The sequence below is a fragment of the Dipodomys merriami genome, unplaced genomic scaffold (genome assembly GCF_024711535.1).
Source record: "Dipodomys merriami isolate MVZ:Mamm:240054 unplaced genomic scaffold, mDipMer1.0.p SCAF_2, whole genome shotgun sequence".
Classification (NCBI taxonomy): Eukaryota; Metazoa; Chordata; class Mammalia; order Rodentia; family Heteromyidae; genus Dipodomys; species Dipodomys merriami.
Window position 1 is genome coordinate 30,210,001 of NW_027203381.1, and position 23,226 is coordinate 30,233,226.

Sequence of the window (23,226 nt, forward strand, 5' to 3'; positions counted from 1 at the left end):
CTTATGTACTTGACTAGTGGCCTTGGTTACAAGAATAGAACAAACTGATGACATTAACACATGACAATCAAGCGTGAACTTATCGGTTCACGATTCCAAATAGTTCTCTGATGCAAACTCTACAAAGACAAAATCTGCTGAAAAATAAAACTCAACAAATAAACAAAATGTGAGATGGGAGAATGACAGAGGCGAGGAATCTGATTGAGGTATATTGCATGCAAAATGCCCCTGTCAAAGTGAAAACACCTTGTGCAACTAACTGGTGCTAATAAAAATGTGGAAAAATTAAATATTGAAAAATATTTTTAAAATAAGATAAAATGTGACCTGACTTATAACAGTTATACAGAGTTAGACAACAATAAAGATATTGGGGAGCAGAATATTGTTAACGTTTTTGGAATTTAGAACATTCTTAGGAATTGTTCCGTGCTTTCATTTATTCATTATTGTCAGTTATCTGGTTGTTTATTTCTAATTGCTTCAAAATTTAACTTCCATTTCCAAAAAATTGGAATATTATTTTAAAAATACCAGATAAGACAGTGCAAAGTAAGGTTAATTCAACAAACATTTATTGTGTGCTCAGTGGTAAGAAACAGTGGGATGCTAAAGCAGTATCACCCAAGGCAGAGGTCACCAACAAGAAAAAAAGAAAAGAATTCTCTTCATGATGTACCTGTTAGAAGAGAGGAAAGAAAGGTACTTTCCTAATGTATGGTTTGAAAGAAAATTTGAAGGCAATAATAATTACATAAGATACCCAAATTAGATCACTTACAACATTTTAGCATTTAATTTAGCTCTTTCTCTAGAATTGAGGTAGTTAAAACTGGAAAGTTCTGTATTATAGTTTTCCTTATACAACAAGGAATGCCTATAAACTTTTTTCTGACACATGTTCTCATGAGCTGTGTGTTAGAGCTCCTTACCCTGAAGATATAAAGTATCGTTTAGCATGATACTCATGCCATTATTCAAAACAATTCTTTTTTAAAAATTTTCCCTAAGATTCATTTATGTCTTATGGTAAATTGCAACAATAATCAAGGGTACAAAACAAAGTGGCTTCTCAGTCATGACATTACACATGGTGTAAAATGGGCTGGAGAAAGGGATCATTGTGATATGATCTCGGCATGGGACACAATGTATGACAGCCTTGAGAAATGCTATCTTAGCCATTCTCTCAGCACACCTAGTTCAAGGTTAAATTTGTTGACAGCTGGTAGAAACGCTGATATTCTCTGTGGTTGATTGAAAATCTACTAGTATAAATAGTAGGTGAAAAGACACCAGACATAACATTAAGAGAGAAAAAGGATGAAGTCTAATTTTTATTCTCACACAGGGCAGATCATTCCAATACACAAAATGATGGACGAAACTTTTATTTTTCCTGTAGATTCCTACAGAATCAAGGTTTAAAGATTTATGAGAATGTTCCTCGGCAGCCACAGTCATACTCCATTTAACTAGAAATCATAATCTTAGTTAATCTAATATGTATGAGCAAACCACTGTAGTATTCTCTCTTCCCTAACTCCATTTTTTTGCCATCCTTAAAATGATCACTCAGAGTAATTAATTTACCTAAAACTTATTTCTTGGGATTCCTTACTCATTTATTTTTGGTGACACTGGGGTTTTTCCTCAAGGCTTTGCATTTGCTTGGGCAGAAACTCTCTGGCATGGACCACACCTTGAGGACCAGGCACTTACTTGGAACAAGCAATGCGACCAGCAGCTGTACTCCTTAAGCAAAGGGGATTTATAATCAAAGGGAACTCTTAAGGACACCAGAATGAGAAGTTATTGTATCCAGAAGGAGAAATTGTTGAATAAAATGGTGCATCTTCCTGAAATGTTGGAGAAATCTATTGTTTACATACATGAGACAGAGATTTATTAGTGAAATAAAATGAAAATTTAAAGAATGTGTGAGAGGCCATTGTGAGGTCTGTCTCCAGGTTAAGATTTTAGTTCTATTTTTGCTGTGTTTACTTTCTGGAAGGGCTTAGATTTCACAGGCACTAAGTCCTGGAGAGAAAGCTTGTTGGATGACATAGAAGGCCTTCCCCACCTATCTACATTTACTTTAGTTTCATAGTTCACCCTGAAGTAATCCCAAACTGCTAGTTAGATACCATGAAGTTCTATACCTTTGCTCCCTGTATTTAGCTATGTATGCTCTTCCTGTCTTTCCGTGTCAAGGAAAACAACTACTGTTTGTGAAGATTGAACAGCACCACCATTTTCTTCAGCATACCTTCTCTGAGCACCTCAACACTTTAAAATAGGGATTATTGCAATATAACTAAATAATAATTGTATGTACATGTCTTTTGTGTTAACAGTACACACCTTAAAAGCAAGAACTTGATTCCATGCAAATATACTGTCAAACAGAAAACCAGGCATGGTATTTGGCTGTTCAGTCCTTTGATTTGGGAAGTGGAAGCAGGAAGATCACAAGTTTCAGATCATCCTGGATAAAGTTAGTGGTATTCTCTTTCATAAGCAAAATGCAAACAGAAAGCTAGAGGCATAGCTTAAAATGACAGAACACTTGCCTAGTGGGTATGAGGCCCTGGGTTTAATCCCTCAGTCTCTTAAATATGTCAAGCATATTCTAACTACAAATGTTAAAAATGTCTTCATCACATATGCAGATTATTGTGTAATTTTGACAGGAGTCACAGTTATAAAATGATTCTAAAAATAGGTACATTGCTATTTTTGTTCAGTGTGAAATAGTTTTGTTCTGCAACTATGAAAGAACATAATGAAATCTGATTTATTGTATTTTGTACTTTGGAAATGCACATGATATTATCAGCTAGCATACAGACAAACTGGACTTTATTATGCCAAGATGTAAACTTATAATATTGGAAGTTGCAGCCATATTGAGTATATTTCTAATAAATATAAATAAACAAATAATAAATAAATAAAGTTTAAAAAACTGAGACCTCCTCCAGTGGCCACAACTTATATATGTAAGACCCAGTTATTTATCCCGTATATATTTACTCAACAATATATACGGAGTAAATAATTGTAAATACTCAATATATATTAAATACTCAATATTTGTTGAATACTGTAAATATTCAATATATGTTATTGAGTAAATAACTGTGGATCTTACATATACATATAGATATATTCCTCTTCTATGAGCTTATGAAATTTTATATAATCTTTCTTTTATAAAAAATGTTTAATTTGATTATTCTCTTATATCACCATATGATTTAATTTGATTTTAGCACTATAGGGAGAATAGGTATTTATTTAAATGACTTAATAATTGTAATACCAGTGTCCTTGACTATGAATGATTTTTGGGTCATCACTGGAATTTGACCACCAAAGGGTCATATTCCACCATGTTCAGGCAAGAATTTCTGAGTTCCTCCTGCTGCAGCCACAGAAGGACATACTGCTCTGTATTGAAACCACTCAAAATACAGAGAGGAACCAACTAAAACCAGATGTTTCTGCTACTTCTGTTGAGCAAAGTTCTGTTCTAATTCCTAAGCTAGTGAAAGAGGAGTGTGTGTGTGTGTGTGTGTGTGTATGTGTGTGTGTGTGAAGAGAGAGAGAGAGAGAGAGAGAGAGAGAGAGAGAGAGAGAGAGATGGTATGTTCCTGAGTTGCAATTTTGATGGTTTGCATAAAGAACGTGTTGGCTTCTCTTCTAGCAAATACGTATCTGACTGAGCCAGGCACAGTTGCTGCATCCCTCATCATCAGATTACTGGGGACTGCTTGGCAGAGCTCCTGAAGACAGGGCTCTGGCTTGCAAATCGTCAAGCTCTAAAATTTACCTATTTAAATGTTGCAACACTGACTGGTGAGGACATTTTTAATTTCTTTTGTCTTAGTTAAATTCTTACCTTATCTTTTATTAAGAAGTAAAGTTGTTTGATCAAACTCTTATATGCTTTGATGTTTATGTCTATACATTTGATGTCCAAAATAGGATTACGATTTTTGCTTATAAATACAGGATGGTATACTTAATTATCTAACTCTAAATTGCCCAAGATCACCGCTACAAGGTCCATAGTTACATTTTAAATTGTGTAGCAACAAAGGAGAAATGTCAATAAAAAATTCTATGCCCTATAATATCTGAGAATTTTTCTTGTTCAATAAATGTGAAAGGCAGACACCTTGTATAGTAATATAGGCAGGCTTATTTCTTCAGTCATTGTTCCTAAGGTTTTTTTAAGTCAAGTTCATTTATAGTATCAGAGGTTGACCTTCAATAAATTTGGCTCCTGTGAGAAATGTTATGGGTAATTCTCAGAAAATATCCTCTCAGAGAGTAAGTTATTGCCTAAGACAGAAGCAGGCATTTTTGAAAGCTACATTGTACCTTCCAGGCCACTAGGGTATCATATAAGAATCTGCAGCCATAATTTACCCTTGTGCAATGAAAAATACATTGTAACTTGCATGCCAAGACCCTCTGCCTCATTAAGTTAAATGCTTCCCTCATGTCATTTTAGAGAAGAAATTGTAATACAGTAAATCTAAGTAACTTGGATTTATGTTCCAGGGTCTAGCAAATGGTCTCCCAGGATATTTCCCAGTCTTCCAAAAGTTTTAGGTGCTAGGCAGTTTTTAGAATGCGATATAATTGACTTCATAATTTAGCAAATCTGAAAGAGTACTTCTATACGGCTATTCAAAGGCAAAGGAGAGCCTTCTCTACAATAGAAGTTTAGAGGTACTACTGACATGCTGATACTTCCTGAATTTCATTATAACATAATAAACATATAAAAAAGTAAAAAAAATCAATCAGGAAAATTATACCATACACACACTATATATATTATTTAATAATCTTTACCCATTTTGTTGCAAATAACAAAATTCTAGTCTTTATTATGGCTGAACAGTATTGCACTGTGAGCATACACCACATTTTCCTTATCCAATTCATCACTAATCTCCATTTCCTAAGGTATTTTCAATTATTTTTCACTTATGTCAATTGCAAAATTTAAATAGATAGTAATTTGACTGTATTAGCTTATACTAATTAAGAAAAAAGAAAACTTTTGGACACATGTTCAGATTTGGTCCTCTTTTGAAGAATTTAGTGTTGGCAAAGAATAAGATAAAAACAAATTTAAATTAATTAGCCTAGTTTAACATATTGACTAACCATCTTAAACTTAAAACTCTTCTTAAACTAGGGTATTTTCATGACTAAAGCAAAATCAAAGCTAAAAAACTGGAACATATTTGTGTTCTATAGGGTACACACAAAAAAGAGAAAAAAAACATTCTACGCATTTCTACTATTCACAAATTGGATTGAATGGTTTCTCTATTAGTAGTGTAGAGAGTTTATTTTACAAATTATTTTTAAGCATTATCTAGCATTTAAAAGGGGGAAAGATAATGGAAATTGCTAATAAATGAGAAGCAGAGCAATCTTATAGAGAGCACAGGGGATGAGAGCATACTAGAACCAGAACTTGTCACACTAAGCTACCCTCTGTGTGAATCTCATAGCTAGGATTTTTTGTGTGTATGTATGTTTGGATCCTGGAGCTTGAACTCAAGGCTTGGGTGCTGTCCTTGAGCTTCTTTTGCTCAAGGCTAGAGCTTGACCACTTGAGCTACAGCACCACTTCTGGCTTTTTCTGAGTAGTTTAATGGACACAAGAGTCTTACAGACTTTCCTGCTCAGGGCTGGCTTCAAACCTTGATCTTTGTATCTCAGCCTCCTGAGTTGCTAGGATTACAGAAGTTACCAGAGCCCAGCTAAGAATTTTTTTTTTGAAAAGAGTTGCTGGTAGTATAAAATTTCATAGAATAACCGTTTGATTTTAAGTGAACATTGCACTTAATTGAATATAACCTATAAATTTCTAAGGAACAGTAAATATTTTTGTTAATCTATTTCCTTCTTCTTGTCCAGGACAATTCTCATAGGTGGTAACTGTGGCAGGCAATTTTGCAAAATCCAACAAGTCTGTGTTGTTTTTAAGCTTTAAAATTTGTGAATTTAAAGGAAGTAAACAAAAAATAATATTGAGAAATATCTCAAAATTGAAGAAAACTTCTCTTCACCAGGTCTTAATAAAGAAATGGCAATTAGGTCTAGTAAACTAATATTGTAAAGTAAAATAACAATGTTAGAGATTTGAACAAAATGGGTAAAATATGGCCAATCTCTTTCTATTTCTGGGTTCTAAAGAATATAGACAATTTCCTTCTTTGTGCTGTATCACAAACTATATGCCTGAATAGTGTTTGATATTAATAGACAATGTCAGTTGAAAATTTGGTTTCTGCTGGTATTTAAAACAAATGTCTTTCAATGATTTTGTAAATATTTTTATTATTCTTATAAAGGTGATATAGAGGCAAATGCCTTTTATTAAGACAATGAAATTATCAGAAAATAAAGATATTTATAAAGACCCATTTAAATGCACTTAGCCTTATTTTCTGAAAGTATTACATGAACTACAATAGAGTAAAATTGTAAATTATCAATACAACATACCAGTAGTGATTCAAAGAGAACTTACTAAAGTATGTGTTGTGCTATCAAGCATCTACCTAGATTACCTACCTACTTATCATTTATCTATACCTATCAATCTACCTATCTACCTATCTACCTACCTACTTGGTTGCCTGCCTACCTAATTTTCTCAATGCTCAAATTAGCTTGGTGAAACAAATATCTTTAGTGTAGAATATCTGTGAACCCTAAATGGTAATATTGGCCTAAGTCACCAACCAATAGAAGTATGTAGTATGTACGTAGCAATTTATTTGATCCAGAAACTTACCTCCCTTCGTTGGACTTTCTTGGATAATTGGTGCCCAGAATGCAAATAAGATTTTCAAACTTAAATGAAAACCCAAAGGTATCTTAAAATACTGGTTTAAAAATTTTAAACTTTTAAATATTTCATTACTCTTTGAGTTCCCAAGTTTTATTTGATAGGAAATGCTTAGCAAAAGGTAAGAGTATCTGGATGTAAATGCTATTCAACAGCACCTCTTTCAATATGTATCACAATATCATGCTTTTCTCCCAAGCCTGCTCCTTTTACTTTGCAACCAGTACAAAATAAAATAAAATAAAAAGGTGACTGCGGATTAAACTTGCATTCAATTACTCTTTTTCTCTGTTTCTCTTATACATATGAGCAGTTCATAGATGGGGAAAGTTAACATTTCACATTTGTTCTCTGTGTTCCATAGGAATGACACTCATGTACTTACCTTTAAGTTCCAGAAACTGTATGGGAAAGACTCCTTGAATGTTTAGTGTGAGGATAGGTACAATGTTAGCTCTCAGCGGCACTGGAGAAGCTGTGGTTATAAAAGCACAGGCACTAGAAAGAGCAAAGATTTAGCAAGCCAGAATGTCTCAGTGGGGAAGAGAGCCAAAATATATAAACAGGCAAATAATATTACCACTGCACTGCAGGAAGCCTGTCTGCATATTCTTTACAGAGAATGGACCTGTCCATAGACATAGAAGATTTTAAGTCTAGATAGGGAAATTTGTGGTTGCTTATTATCCAATAGTTTGGAATCATTAGAGCTCTTCATACATCTTCTCATCCTCTTTACCTCTTTCCAGGTATGAGGTAGAATTGTGCTTCACACCCGAGGGAATACTTTGGCCAAGCAAGTGTGAGCATGGGGAAATGGGCAAGTTCCAGGTACGAGTAGCAATGTTGATAAACCTTTAGCCATGAGTAATGGCTAAGTTTCATGTCTGAGAAGAAAACCTAGGTTTTTATACCTCACTAAGACCTGAGGTTGCATTTAAGTTTCAGGAAACCATACTTAGACTATGAGGAACATTTCCTAAGTTGACATCTTAATCTTATCACATATGCACAGAAAAATAATGTATGTGTTCACCTACAAATAATCTACAAAATTGAATTGGTGGAGAATTACTATATTTAACAAACAGCATCTTTTGGCAAATGAATGTGTTTGTAAATCTGAAACTATAAGTGTATAGCAATGAACAATCTGAGACTTGGAAGTTCATTTGCATTAAAAGATCAATTTCACTCAAAGTTAATCTATATCACTTAAGTAAATGAATGAAGGCATCTGTGTTCCTAAAGTGTGATTTTTTTGGGGGGGACTCATTGTCACATTGTGCACAAATATGTGAGCCATCACATTATATAGGAATGGGTATAAAAGTAAAATGAGACAAAAAAGGAAAATAATAAAAATAACTCTATTGCTCTCTTGCAGAGGATTACAGATCTTTCATGACTCAAGAGTGACTCAGAGTCATCCTCAGAGCATATTTACTTTGCATAAATGCAAAGCCCAGCTTTATTTATGCAGATAAATGTACTTCTAGTTTATATTAAGTTACAAGATAATATGTGCTAAAAATTATTCATACTGTTTAACTCTTTCCTTGCTTGTATACAGAAATTATTCAGGTCTCTGGAAGCCAATTCACATAAAAGCATCTGCAAAACATGACATTGTTTTAAGGCCCGAGGTAACTTTAGGACTAGCCTATAACTTGGCTTTCTAAGAGAAAAATATTATTTATTGAGAAAGGCAAAATTCTTTTTTAAAAAGGTCAATGCCTGGGATCAGCACAAATAAATAAAGAATATGATGAAAGAGTATATAAATAAACCTTAATTAATCTATTGTTTCAACTTGATATTCTCTGGTGTCAATGAGTAGTGCCCAGGATAAGGAACTAATTCCATTGCCTAGACATTTACAAAACAAAATAGAGCTTATGTTGTTGAATCAATTAGCCAGAATAGCTAGGCTACTTGGAAGTAATGATTGAACCACCACTATTTATGAGTCCTCTTCATTTTTTCTATAGATGAGTCAAAAATGCAAAGGCCAAAATCATATATTCACATGAAAGATGGGAATTCTGGGTTAACATTTTAAACATAGCTTTTCAAGTTTCATTAGATTCAAAATACATTTAAAGTGGTCATTTTTGGTCCTACCCATAGCAAGATTTGTCTTTTTGTTAAAGTAGGACAGTCCTATATAAAAATTATGACAAATTATTAATTTCCTAAATCTTGGGAGATGGTATATCAAGCTGTCATACTGGATCAATAAATGTAGGAAAAATACATGAATAGTTCAAAGAACATACAGTTAAATAAATATCCTTAAACCAGCTATATATTTCATCTGTGGTACTCACCAACTAAATTCCAGTTTTAATTGATAATACAGTTTTTCTTTGCTTAGCATATGCTGAGAGCAAAATGAGATCAAAGTTCTATGTCAAGGTATTAAAATGTTAATATTTTTAAACAGATTTAAGACTTCAAGTCATACTATCACATAAATAATTAGCTTTCTTTTCTTGCAAACAGCACTCTGAAAACTACTGAGCTGTTTTTGGTGGTCAAGATTCAGGTTGTATAAAATACAAAAATTTTAATTTAGTTGTGTCATGGTCTTTTTCTTGTTGTGCTATCTAACATGCTGGAATATATTTTTGAAGCATATTAATCTTCCTAATCTTGATTATCTTTTGATTACAAATATCTCTTGATAATGTCCATCTGATTCATCATACTTCTCTCTTGTTGTAAGTTTGATTCATTTGACAGTAAAAGGAAATAGATAATCCCCTCACCCACAACAATGACAACTATCAGACAAACAAATATATCTTTTCCTGAGTCTCCTTGGCATATAGTAACATTAGTGATTGCTACTATAAAAAAGAATCTAAGGACAAAGAGTAATTATGCTTAGCATATAAAAGAGTAAAGTGAAAACAATAAATTATTGAGGAACATTATCCTTACAATAGTCATATATTAATTCCTTTAACATACAGTGAACAGTTTCTGTGTACCAGTTATTGAGAATACAGAAAGGGATAAGATGTAATTCTTGCCAGTAGAGCCTCTTGGAGTAGCAGGCAAACTAGACCATTAGAGAAAGAACCATGAAGATAGATGACTTATCAGGTGAAAGGAAAGGTGCAAGAAGCAATCTGGGATAAATAGAAATAGATGGATTATATCAGCAGATGAAAGTATATGACAAATACTGGAGGCAATGATTGTGTTAGTAAAATGCTGGTGGTAATTATTAAAGAAGTGGATACCACATTGAGACAGACCTTATAAGAGGTGATAAAGAGGCTTAGCTTTAATTTGAAGGGCCTGTGAGCCACTGACCATTGATAACCATAATTTTTATAAGACTGATTTGTTGGTCTTAGAATGAGAGATATGTGTTGGGGTGGTGATATATATGGTACAGATAGATAGACAGACAGACAGACAGACAGACAGACAGACAGACAGACAGACAGACAGACAGACAGAGAGAGAGAGAGAGAGAGAGAGAGAGAGAGAGAGAGAGAGATAGATAGATAGATAGATAGATAGATAGATAGATAGATAGATAGATAGATAGATAGATACTAAAGATAGGGGAATCACAGAAATACCTAAGGGAACTCTTGAAGTTGAATAATTGAAAAAAAGAATGAGAAAGAAAGGTTTTGTTTTGAAATGCGGTGGTACTGATTACAGGCCAAAAGGAAGCCAGAAGACTCAAGGTTAACAGCCCCAAGTGAAAGTAGTTGGTTAACTAGGCACAAATGAAAACATTACAGATAGTTCATATCAAATTGGAAACATCACACTTCAGTATGCTTGTGCAATTTTCTCCAAAATGACTAATAAGTAAGGTCACAACTAAAACATAAAAAAGAGAAACAAATCACAGAAACTGCCCAAGATCACCAAAAATATCAGTAGACTGCTATCTTCTCTGGAATAAAGAGTAAAATAATAATGTACAGTAGAGCAAATTCCATTTTCAGCCACAACAATGAGATCATTTGGATTGGCCAAGTCAGTTAAGTAAAACTACTCAAAATATAAAAGCAGAAAGAGTTAATATGATGGTGAGAATTTAGCAAATGAAAATCTTGAAAAGCAGAAACCACAAAGGTCTATTCAATGTTTGAAGTTTTGCCTTTGAGTCTATGACTATCATGGGGGCAAAACATAACCAACAAAAAACAATACACCTGAGAACCAGCTACATTTCTTGGAAAGCTTAAAGGTTGCTCTGAGAAGTCAAAATTCTTGAGCTGCAGATTGAGGATTTCACTAACTCAGCTTTCCACTGGGATCTGAAAAGGCCAAACCTTCCTTCAGCTAGAAAGAACCTGACACATGTCAGTGTTCACATGAACGTGCAGCCTGGCTTGTTACACAAGGGGTTCACAGAGCCTCAGGTGCTGTGTTTTATCTAAAGGGATTCCAGTCTGCTATGGCCTCCAGATGCTTGGCAGGTGCCAACCAAAGTCTCCTCTCCAGGGGGCACCATTGTCCTTATGCTTATTGAAAAAACAAGCAAAAACAAGCAAACATCTTCTGCATGTAGCAGCATATCTCACCTGACAAGAAAATAAGAAACAATGACTGAGAAATGGCAAAAAAATCTAGTCATGGTTGGATTTACATATTAGCATTATTTGTGTTATATAATGTATAATATACTATATATAGACCAGTGTGATGAGACTTACATCAAATTAGACATATTTAGATGTGAATCATTAAGCAACTACCTTTACTATGTCCCATGAAATAAAAGCCAACTTTGACAATTGTGTCAAGGAAGTAGAAATCTTCATCCTAACAGAATCACATAAAATTAATAAACAGACATATTTGCCTTTATTCCTATCAACACTATTTTGCCACAGTTTCCATGATAGAATTTTACTTTATGCTTTCTTTTAAAACACTGACAACTAATAAACTCAACTCCCACATTAGCAAGCCTAATGTAACTTTAAGCCTAATATAACTTTATTTTGTGATTGGATCAGAAAAATATGCAAGTGAAAGGTTTACCTCCATGTGTCATGTGCACTGTGTAAAGGTGTATGTGTTCACAGCTTCTGAGTAACAGTCAAGATTTCTGCCAAACTCATTCTTAATGTCATATAGGACACAGCTGATTACACTTACCGATCAAGCATCTGATGTGACACAAATATTATCTACTTATAGGGAAATGAAAATAAGCTGGAATTTCTCCAACCTAATGAATTAATTGTAAGTATTGCTAAACATTAACCGCAACTTAACAAGTTGCCTGAACTCTATGAAGGTTAGATGTTTACACTGAACTGCAAATGATCCTGATGGACTTAGAACACTGTCTGTAAACACTAGATAGTCAGATTCTTCCTCAGGCAAGGTCTTGACTGTTGGGGAAGGCCCTGTGGGATGCGGAGAGAAAGAGCAGAGGGGAGATGGGAGGGTGGGCAGAGGAGAAAGAGAAAACCTGGGCTATGCCACCATCTCATTTCGCTTGGCTTGCCAAGTTATTCAGAGGTTGTAACCTCAAGTTTACATCATGCCTGTTTTTTTCAAGTTAGAAAAGTAACACAACATACTATTTGTTCTTATCAAAGCTGAGGGTAAGATCCACACTAAGTTACTCATTGTCTGTACCTAATTTTGTCCATTTATTTCATCTGAAGCTGATCAAGAACAAAAACAAAAGGTGCCCCAAACTGGCTGGTTTCCTTTAACAATGCTTCGCCCAGCCACCCCCCTCTGCCCCCACCTTTCTGTAAAATGAGCGTTAGCAACCGTATTTTCCCATATAAAGCACCATTCCCAAGTCACACCATGGACTCTGTGACTATGAAGGACAGTATTTATTCAGAAGGAATTTGGTGTAAGTTTGGAAGAGCTGTCAATAAGAGTAAAGGGAGAGATCACTTGACAAAACAACATGAAACATATGTGTGTATATACACACATATACATGATGAACACATGAAGAATGAGTTTGTTATTCATTTTAATAAAAAAGAAGCTTCTGAATCCTCAAGACACAGCCTGGTAATAGCAATTTAAGATAATATTTTTCTTTCTCTTTTCTCATGCTCCTGATAATCACAATGCCTTCATTCACTTAGCAAATATCTGCTCTGGAAGAGGAGAATGGCTTGCAATTAATGAGGTAATACCAAAAACAACTGCTATTAATACATTGTTGAAAACTGCATTTCCCCCTTCCTCCCCCCCCCCCCCCACATTGCTTTACGAAAAATAGAAAAGTTTCTGATTGTTTCTTAGGTGCTCTGAAAGATTACCTTATCCATTCCCTCTTTTGTGGAACCACTTTTTGTTTTTTCTCCACAGTTTAGGAAGTGACCTAGAGGCAAATAGGGATCTAAGTGCTACAATTTCACTTAGTGGACAGGGTAATGCTCCATGTTATACTATTATGAGATAGTGTCACTAAAGAAACTCACACCAGGCAAGAGTTAACAGTAAAAAACAAGGGAAGGTACAGACCTGGCTTGTATATTTCAAATCAGCTAAAATACCCTATTTCCTTCTGCCACCCACAATTGTACAAAGCCAACCATGATGAGTAAAGGTAACCACGGCTACATCCAAACACCAGGAGATGATCAGAATCAGTTTTGCATGCACACCAATCAGAAAGAAAAACTCAGTATCCACCTTCCCAGAGAGCCCACGCATGTTCCAGCCAATGTGTTCACTTACCCTACAGGACGCACCCTAGGATCTCCTTTAAATTCCAGTAGGATCAGATTATACATTAACTCCCAGTGTTTTTCACCGTGAGAACAAACTTCCACTCAATTGCTAAGTACTGCCGAGACCACTAAAATTCTAGGGAGAGACAGGAGCTTGAAACCCGGCTCTGGATCCTGTGTGTCCACTGTATCTATCTTTAACTTGAAAATGACTTGGTTTCACATTCCACTGAAGTCCCACTGGCAGATGCCTCGGTAAGCTCACCAATGGCAGGCTTTCAAACCCCCTCCCTCCCTGCCCTCCCTTTCTTGCCCTCCCTCCCAGCTTCCTGTTTCATCTAAGGCTGATTTACTCAGCTGTCTTTTACCTGTCTCTGCGTGGGTAAAAGGAAATGCTTTCATTGATGGCTATTACAGAAACACTTGCAAGTTGAAGATCAGCTGGAGGACTCTGCTGCTTCCTTTCCCCTGCCTTCCCTTCCCCTCCCCCTGCTGACTGCCAGAGACCAACTGACTTCCAAACTTGGCTGTCTGAAAGAGAACATTCTCTGATTGGCATTCCTGAGAGGAGCAAGCCAGGCAAGCTTAAGTTTTGTGCTGGGACTCAGCACCAGTGACGTCCCAGGTAAACAACATACAGACAAGGAGAACTTTGAAGAGAATCCAGCGACTTTTGGAGAATGTAAAAAAGAATTTTTTTTCCAGTAGGGAGTATTTAAGGTTTAATATCCAGTTATAATTTTATTCAGCATGGCTCTGATTATAGCAAGAATAGAAGGGGGTACATATCTTTGGAAGTTGTGTATGCTTTCATCATGTGAGGTGGGTGGGGCCTATCAGAGAAGATAGAGCTAGACTGACAGAATCAGAATCTATTGGGAAATGGTTCAATAGGTGGATTTTCTGTGAGGAGACACAAAAAAAAGAGCAGCAATAAAAACAAAAAAGAAAGCTCACAACTGCTTATATGCATTGTAGAGAAACTGATTTCAATGGACCGTCATTTTTATATTCCAAAACAGCAGGAGGAGAAGCTAGAAGGCACACTTACCTCTCCCTGGTACCTTTCAAGACTGTCATGTTAAACTTTAATGAGGATAAGGAAAATGTGTGTGTGTGTGTGTGTGTATGAGTGTGTCTGTGTCTCTTGTGTGATACACACTCATATATAGAAAAGATGAGAAATTGATTGAGTGGAAATTACAAAAAAAGAGATACATTCCATCAAATAGAACCTGACAAGAGTTTCTAATAGGCAACTCGCTGTAAATCACTACTAATAAATCTCAGCTTGACATTTGGTTACTGGTCACTAGGGTCAAAACATCTTCTGCTATTGGAAATGTGTTTTCTTGTTTTCTTTGTTTTATAATGATCACAGTAGTGATTTTAAGATGTGCAAGTCAATGATACTCAGAGCTCCTTCAGAAGCCTGATGAAGGCTTTGTAATTTTGGCCAAGTCCAGGCATTGCCAGTTCTTGACAACTGCCAGCTGGCTGGGCATGCAGTGGTGGTGTGGCTGCAGCTGCTCCTTGGACACACACATCTCAAGAATATTCAGTGGCAAATGGTTGACTCCAGAAAGTAAACTTTTGTTTTGTTGTTGTTTTTGCTTGGGTGATCTTTTGTTACATCTACAGCAAGACGATTAAATAAAATCATGAGTGAAAATAATTAACTTTTACTATATTGCTAATTTATTTCATTGATATTTTGATACCCCCAGCAAGACTGGTAGGCTACCAACTGCTCACTCTCTAGTACAACTTCATAACCAGATGTCTAAACAAATATTTCCAAAGAGTGGGGGGGGGGGGAGCATTCACTGCTTTTTTCCTTAAAGTTGACATCGTAGTCAAAGATGGCAGGATATGCATAGTGCTACATACACAAGTAAGGGTATGTATCATTTTCCATAAGATTTCCTCAAGTAAAAATAGGCATGTCATATCATTTTTTTTTTGTCAGTCATTGAGTTTGAACTCTGGGCTTGGGCATTATCCCTCAGCTCTTCAGCTCAAGGCTAGCATTCTGCTACTTAAGCCACAGTGCCACTTCTGGTATTCTGAGTGGTTTTCAGGAGATCAGAGTCTCATGGACTTTCCTGCCCGGACTGGCTTTGACTCATGATCCTCAGATTTTAGCCTTCTGAGTATCTAGGATTACAGGCATGAGCTACCTGTGCCCCACTGTCATATTATTTTCTGTAGGTTGAAACTATTCATTCTACACAGCAGTTCTTAATTCAACAAATAACTCTTTTCTTTTTTTAAATTTAACTTTTATTGTAAGGGTGATGTACAAAGGGGGTTACAGTTAATACGTTCAGGAGTCAGGAAATGAGTACCTTTCTTTTTGAACAGTGTTAGCCCCTCCCTCATTTTCTTCTACTTTTCTCCTTCCCAATCCTCCTCCCCTCTAAGTTGTAAAGTTCATTTCCAATGAAGGGTCTAATGTGTATCACAGTTCAATTGGTTCATTATCTGTCCCACTGTTCCTGTGATCCCTTTCCCTTCCCCAAATCAGATAAAGTTACAGACAAGACAAGTTGTATGGGAAAACAACAACAAAACAAAACAAAACAAACAAACATACAAAAAAACCAGTGACATCAAGGAATAGACCAAAGTGGGGGGGAAGAGATAACAAAGAAATAACTGCCTGTAATCCTAGCTACTCAGGAGACTGAGATCTGAGTTTCATGGTTCAAAGCCAGCCTGGGCAGGAAAGTCCATGAAACTCTTATCTCCAATAAACCACCTGAAAACTGGAACTGGTGCTGTGGCTCAAGTGGTAGGGTACTCGCCTTGAGCTAAAGAGCTCAAGAACAGTGCCCAGGCCAAAAAAAAAAAAAAAAAAAAAGATATAACTGCAAACTGTACAAAAAATTCTTCTTGTTTCCTTTTCTTGGAGTTCATTTTGACAAGTATCATTTTATATGGTCATATGCACATAGTTATTGAGCCATTGTGAGCCTCTCCTAAGAATATCCTAGACATATTCTAGTTATTACAAATAAGTGAACCCATACAGCTTATGTTTCTTTTGAATCTGGTTAATTTCATTTAATATTAGAACTCAAAAAATTAAACCTCCAAAAAACAAATCCTCAAAGAAACAAGAACCCCATTAATAAGTAGGCTAAAGACTTAAAGAGAGACTTCTCTGAAGAAGCAATAAGAATGGCCAACAGACACATGAAGAAATGCTTAACCTCTCTGGCTGTAAAAGAAATGAAAATCAAAACATCATTGAGCTTCCACCTCACCCCAGTTAGAAAGACCCCGTTATCAAGAAAACATAATAACAGATACTGGCGAGGTTGTGGCCAAAAAGAAATACTGCGACACTGTTGGTGGGAATGTAAACTTGTTCAATCACTCTGGAAAGCAGTATGGAGTTTCCTCAGAAGATTAAACATAGAGTTCCCCTATGACCCAGCAATCCCACTCTGGGCATTTAACCAAATGATCACAAACCAGTGTGCTCTAAAGACACCAACACAACCATGTTTGTTGAAGTATTATTTACCAAAACTAAGATATGGAATCAACCCAGATGCCCCTTAGGGGATGAATGGATCAAGAAAATGTTGTATATATACACAATGGAATTGCATGCTTCCATCAAAAAGAATGACATTGCCCCATTCATAAAGAAATGGAAAAACATTTCTTTTATGTTTTTGTTTTAGCGGCACTAGTGTTTGAACTCAAAACCTCATACTTGCTAGGCAGTTGCTGTACCACTTGAGTCATGACTTTTTTTTAATTTTAGTTGTTTTTTGGACTAGATCTCTCCTTTTGTGCCTGGAGTAGGGCTCAGATCTACCCTCCTACTAATACTGCTCATGTAGCTGGGATTACAGACCTTTAGCACCATGTCCAGTCTTTTTCTCCAGGCTTGTCTTGGAGCTTGATCTTTCTAATCTGTGTCTTGTGAGTAGCTGGGGGTCAGCAAACATTTCTTGATGGTCAGTTATATGGTAGTATTTATAGTAGTTCATACATAGCTGGAATAGAAATAAACTCCACAACTTAGAGGGCAACTATTTCTGCCCTTAATGAATGAATGAATGAATTCCTTTCTAAATCAAGTCACTATTCTTCAAAGTGTAAATGAGCTATGAAGAGCACCCAGAGGTCATGAACAATCTGGTTCATGTCTAAATCACTGCTTTGATATTGTGTTTTCTGGTAACATTAGCACAAAACTGATTCTCAAGAAGTGCTGTTGAAAGCAAAGAACTATGTTTATAAAAGTTTGTATTTTAACCTACAGAAAATGGTTCTACATCAGTTCACATTGAGATAACAATAATTTGCATTTGTCTTAAGAAGGAAATGTTGTGCCCTCTCCTATGTTCCATTAAGTAATAAACTATTACATGTTTTTCCCGAACTGTAATTGGTCATTCTTTATAATGCAATATTCATTAATCAAGTTTTTTTTGTACTCAACTTTATTTCCCCTTACATTTCCATCTGTGCTGATTCTAGAAATCCCAGAATGATCTACAGTAGCAGGAAGAATGTTAGTTAGACATATGGTTAGTTAGACATAAGTAGACAATGAGCTGATTATTTTTTCCTGTCCCTGTAATCTTCACAAGGTAATTGATAAGATTTATAATGGCTAGAACTCAATCTTTATCATGAGTCAATGTTGTTTTCCTTTTTCATAAGCACTAACACATGAGTTAGGAGTGATCAGAAAAATAGCTTTCAAGGCTTGCTTCCAAAGAAAACTGGGCAGAGAACAGGCAAACCAGATACTCTTGATTTATCATGAACAAGCAGTTAATTTCTCCTCTGTTCTTCAGAAATAGACTGTACTAGTACAATCCTGGCAGTGACAAATGCTCCTGATAGCCCATGCACAGGAAAGCGAGAGATTCAAATTCAGGACTTAGTATACATTTTCATAGGAAAACCCTGGGCATTCAGAAGAGAATGGTCCTTGTCATGTATATTCTTCTCTGAGTCCTTAAGAGATTAATGAAGGATGAGATCATTTTGTTGTTGAGTTTTTTTTAATGCTTTTGTATCTCATTTATGTTAAATTAGGGTGCACTAAAATGCATCATATTTCTCTATAGGTATTGGAATGTTAAAATACATACTATTTAGGCAAAACTAAAATGTTTGGGTGGGGATCATAGTTTTGCTCAAAGGAAAGAAACTAAAAAAAATTAAGTAATAGATAAACAAGAGAAAGTATATAATAAACAGCACCATAGCAACAGATACAAAAGAAATTCAATTCTGGGCCCTGATGGATCAACTCACTCCTGTAATCCTAGCTATTCAGGAGGCTGAGATATGAGGATTGTGTTTTGAAGCCAGCCTGGGCAAGAAAGTCCATGAGAGTCTTATCTCCAATTAACCACCAGAAAGGAGAAAGTGCAGCTGTGGTTCCAGTGAAAGCATGCTAGCGTTGAGCACAAAAGCTTAGGGACAGTGCCAGGCCCTGAGTTCAAGCCCAAGTCCAGCACATAAAAGAAAAAACAATCAAAAACAGAAAAAGAAATTCAAAATAAGGGCATGCTCTGCATAATGCTATTAAATGCCAGTTAGCTTAAGAACATATCCAAAGATGTCTCTGCTAGGCATATGCCCAAAGGAAATAAAATGATTACATTAGAAAGATATTTACACTTCCTTTTTATTGCAGAATTATTCACAATAGCTAAGATGTAGGAACAACTGATATGTTAAACAACAGAAGTTACTAAAAATTATTGTATATATACATATAATGGAGTATTATAAAGCCATAACAAAAAATCTTGTCATTTGGAATATCATGAATGATCCTAGAGGATATTATATCAAACTAAATAAACATACCACAAGATTTCAATGACATGTGGGTTCTAAGGATACAAGCAAATAAATGGAATAAAATGATGGCTCCCAGGGGCAGGATTGGAGTAAAGGTGAGAAAGTCAAAATATAGATCTAAATGTATATGTTATTTGGTATGGACAAATATAAAAAGCTAATTTGTGACATGAAGAGTACAGTTAATATGATCACATTCGTGTTGTTGATTTATCAATCCTAAAATATTAAATTTTAAGATGATGGTATGATAATTTGTCTCACAGTAGCAATTGCTTCACTATGTATATTAAGGTAAATGTATCAAAACAGCATGTCATACGTCTCAATAGATACAATGGGAAAAAGAACATCAAACAACAGCATGCCATATAATCATATAAAATGTGAACCAAACTGTTCTCCTTGTGAATACCTATAGTAAGAATAACCCTATGCTTAGGAAGGTCAAATATATAAATATACTAATTATAACACATTCAGTAGAAAACTAGTAGGGCTCTGTGTCTCTTTATATCTGTCTCTTTCTACTCCCCTTTTTTTTGCCTCTCTCCCTCTCATTTCATTACGCCTCCCATTTCCTCTTTGGCATTGGTAGTCTACCTCTTATAACAGTACATCTTAGTGTGATATCTCCTTTCTTTCCCCATTAGATGTGTTAAAACTTTTTTATTCTTGCAATTATGAGAAATTATATCACCCAATTTTTAAAGCAATCTATGACGTCCATTTCCTCTGTGCTTGCATTCTGAAGTTAAATTCCTTTAAGGTGGAATAGAACCCTTAGAGTTATACACATTCTATTATCTTATTTCTTCTACTCATCTTATTCATCTCCCTGGAAGAATTTCTCATCTCTCTTCAGTTCAATATTTAATTTCTGCTAACATGTCCTTAATATCTAAGAATTTTATCTGTGATTGCCCAATTTTCATAGCATCATGTTTAGTCTGAAGGATACCATCTCTTTCCTGATATTTGTTAAGAACATCTATTTCATCTTTATTCTGTTCTCCTTGTAGTATTGTCTCTTTGATTTCTTTTTCTTTTCTTTTCTTTTTTTTTTAGGTCTGGTCGTGGGGCCTGAACTCTGGGCCTGGGCGCTGTCCCTCAGCTCTTCAGCTCAAGGCTAGCGCTCTACCACTTGAGCCACAGCACCACTTCCGGCTTTTATCTTTTTGCTTATGTGGTGCTGAGGAATCGAACCCAGGGCCTCAGGCATGCAAGGCAAGAGCTCTACCACTGAGACACCTTCCCAGCCCTCCCTTTGATTTCTTGTTAATTAGTTTACTTGTTTTGGTCTACATTGTTAATCTCCTCCATATTTGATATTTCTTAACTCTTTGCTCAAGTAATGTATTGTGGGCTACAAGACATCACAACCAGAACATCCTTCAGACTAACTGGATTTTTGCCCCCTTGGACAGTCAGCTCTCTACAAGAAGGCCTTTCCATGGTTCTCCTGTGTTTAGTAAGAGGAAATCCCTCACCTTTCAGCACCTAGATTTCTAGTTCATATTCCAGAACTCAGTGGTTCCTTTTATTCTCATCTGCCACTGGAGTTGCCAGTATTGGTGGGTCTGTGCCTAACTAGAATACTTATCCCAGAGAACAAGCCCCACCCATGTGTTCCCCAGGGAGGAAGTCATTAGTCTGTACAGTGCTGCAATCAGTCCTCTTTATAACACCAAATCGGTCTTGCTAGCCTTTACCATGCCTGTAATTGTTGAGAATCTTCCTAGCATTCTTGATGGAGTCTCTGATTGCTTCCCGGTAGCATTTCTTCTGCAGATATGTGGGTGTCTACATTCTTCTCAGCCAAATCGAGTTCCATTTAATTCATTGCTTTTCTGTTGAGACAGAGCCAATAATCTCTTCGTTGCTACATTTTTTTTCCCCTTTCTAATGTATTCAGTGAATTACAACATGTCAGTGTAGGGGGAGCTGAGAAGGTTGCATAGTATATTGGGTGCATATCCAAGCACAACTTGAATTGTAATTCTCTGCCTTCACTTTTAAGCATGGCCTTAACAAGGGAAAAGGTTATCAAATATCTATCCAAAATGATCCCGTAAAAGTCAGCGTGTGTGTGTGTGTGTGTGTGTGTGTGTGTGTGTGTGTGTGTGTGTGTGTGTGTATGAGGAGGCACTGTAATACTGTCCTTTATATTTTTTCCCTAAGAATCTGGAATGTTAAAATGAAAGGTAATCCTAGCAAGGTATATAACTATCTATAGAAGCATGAAATATAAGATTCAATTAAAATGAAGAAACCCTATTCTGGTTACTTGGGGTGCCTTATAATTTCTCTTAGCTTGGAGCTCTTAATCTCCTATTTTAGAAGGCCTCATTGTATTTGTTTTCCTTCTCCCACAGATCTATAAATGAGAAAACCCCAAAAGTCTTCTTTCATACTTTTACGTAAGGACTTGGGGCTTTGGACTTCCTGACCAATAGGCACAGTGATCCTTCCAGGCCTGTCTCATTATGGAAGACCTTCCTGGTAAGCACATCCTGAAATTGTAGGGTAGTTTAATAGCTTAAACTCGGTGGGGCAGGGTGTGGGAGTTGTGCAACAATGACCATAGGAAGGTGAAGGTTGGAAAGAAAAGTAAAGTGAATTCAATGTACAGGGAAGAAAGAAGGTTGCACAAACGTATTTGGAAAAAGTTGGACATGAGAAGAACCTAGAATCTGAATGAGTGATTGTTGAAGATGATAGACTCATTTGCTATCCTTGAAGTTAGGATGAAATACGGTCACTTCGTGTAATTAATGAACTAGAAATTTGAGATCATTGAGAAGCTTTGAAGAAGTGCATAGGATGTCAATCAAATGCTTTCTTACAGACTCTCAAATGAAAAGTTAATAATAGATAAAGTGTGTTAGTAAAAGAAGGTAAAAAGAACTTAAACAGTATATTAAAATGCTCCAAAACAACAGTAACATTTTAGAATCATTAATGAATTAATTAAACATAAATAAAATAGAATTTAAGTCTTCTTAACCATGCAAAATGGTAGCTATATGAAGCAATTTATATGCTAATTAGCTTGACTGAGCCATTCCATGGTTTATATATATTTCAGAACTTCATATTGCACAGGATATAATTGCATATACAAATATTAATTATTAATTTATGTAACTAAAAGCTTTTACCCAGTTATTTACCTGTACTCAGGCAAGCTAATGAGAAGAATACCTAGAGTGTACCAGAGCATAACACATGTATCAATAAACTATGCATTATTTAGTTATATATATATTATCTTCAACTATTTTTTAGAATAGTTTTAAACATTTGAGCAGATTGATAGAGGTGGCAAAACTGGGTATTGTAAATGTCATGAATAATTATTAACTTCAATATCATATTCTCTTATTAAACTTTGATAATACAGAATTCACTTTTCATTGCATTATGACTTGTAGGTAACATTCAAGGTGACTAATTTCATATGAAATAAAATACATTGGTGTAAATTCCTGAAATTCTATCAAAATTGAATCCAGGATTTAGATAGATAATGTGCATGTAAAATGCAAACATCTGTGTGTATTTACAAATACATGCATGTATATATCTATACACAAATACATACATGTATATTTGTGCATATGAATGCATATTTATGTAAATATGTATTTCTCTCTCTGTGGCCCATGCATTACTATTTTTGGAATGAGGCAGGTTGACTAAAATATAAACCCATGCTATAAAACTCACAAAGGAAAAATGGTTCTGAGCAAAAGAGCCAATGACTAGGCATAGTATATTTCATCAACTGAATGTAGCCAT

General features: G+C 35.5%; 1 protein-coding gene across 12 annotated transcripts in view; it reads right to left on the reverse strand.

The window, feature by feature from the left end:
• Dtna (dystrobrevin alpha) overlaps positions 1-23,226 on the reverse strand; it is a 333,587-nt gene that overhangs the window by 231,691 nt on the left and 78,670 nt on the right. For 5 of the 12 annotated variants that reach the window (XM_070029345.1, XM_070029339.1, XM_070029342.1 and 2 more), the window contains exon 1: positions 13,589-13,789. The exons of 1 other annotated variant lie outside the window; for it this stretch is intronic. The gene's annotated coding sequence lies outside the window, so the exon portion shown is untranslated. Of the gene's footprint in view, positions 1-13,588; positions 13,790-13,949; positions 14,055-23,226 lie in introns of those variants that run through there. 6 more of the 12 variants (XM_070029346.1, XM_070029349.1, XM_070029351.1 and 3 more) reach the window with 4 other exon arrangements.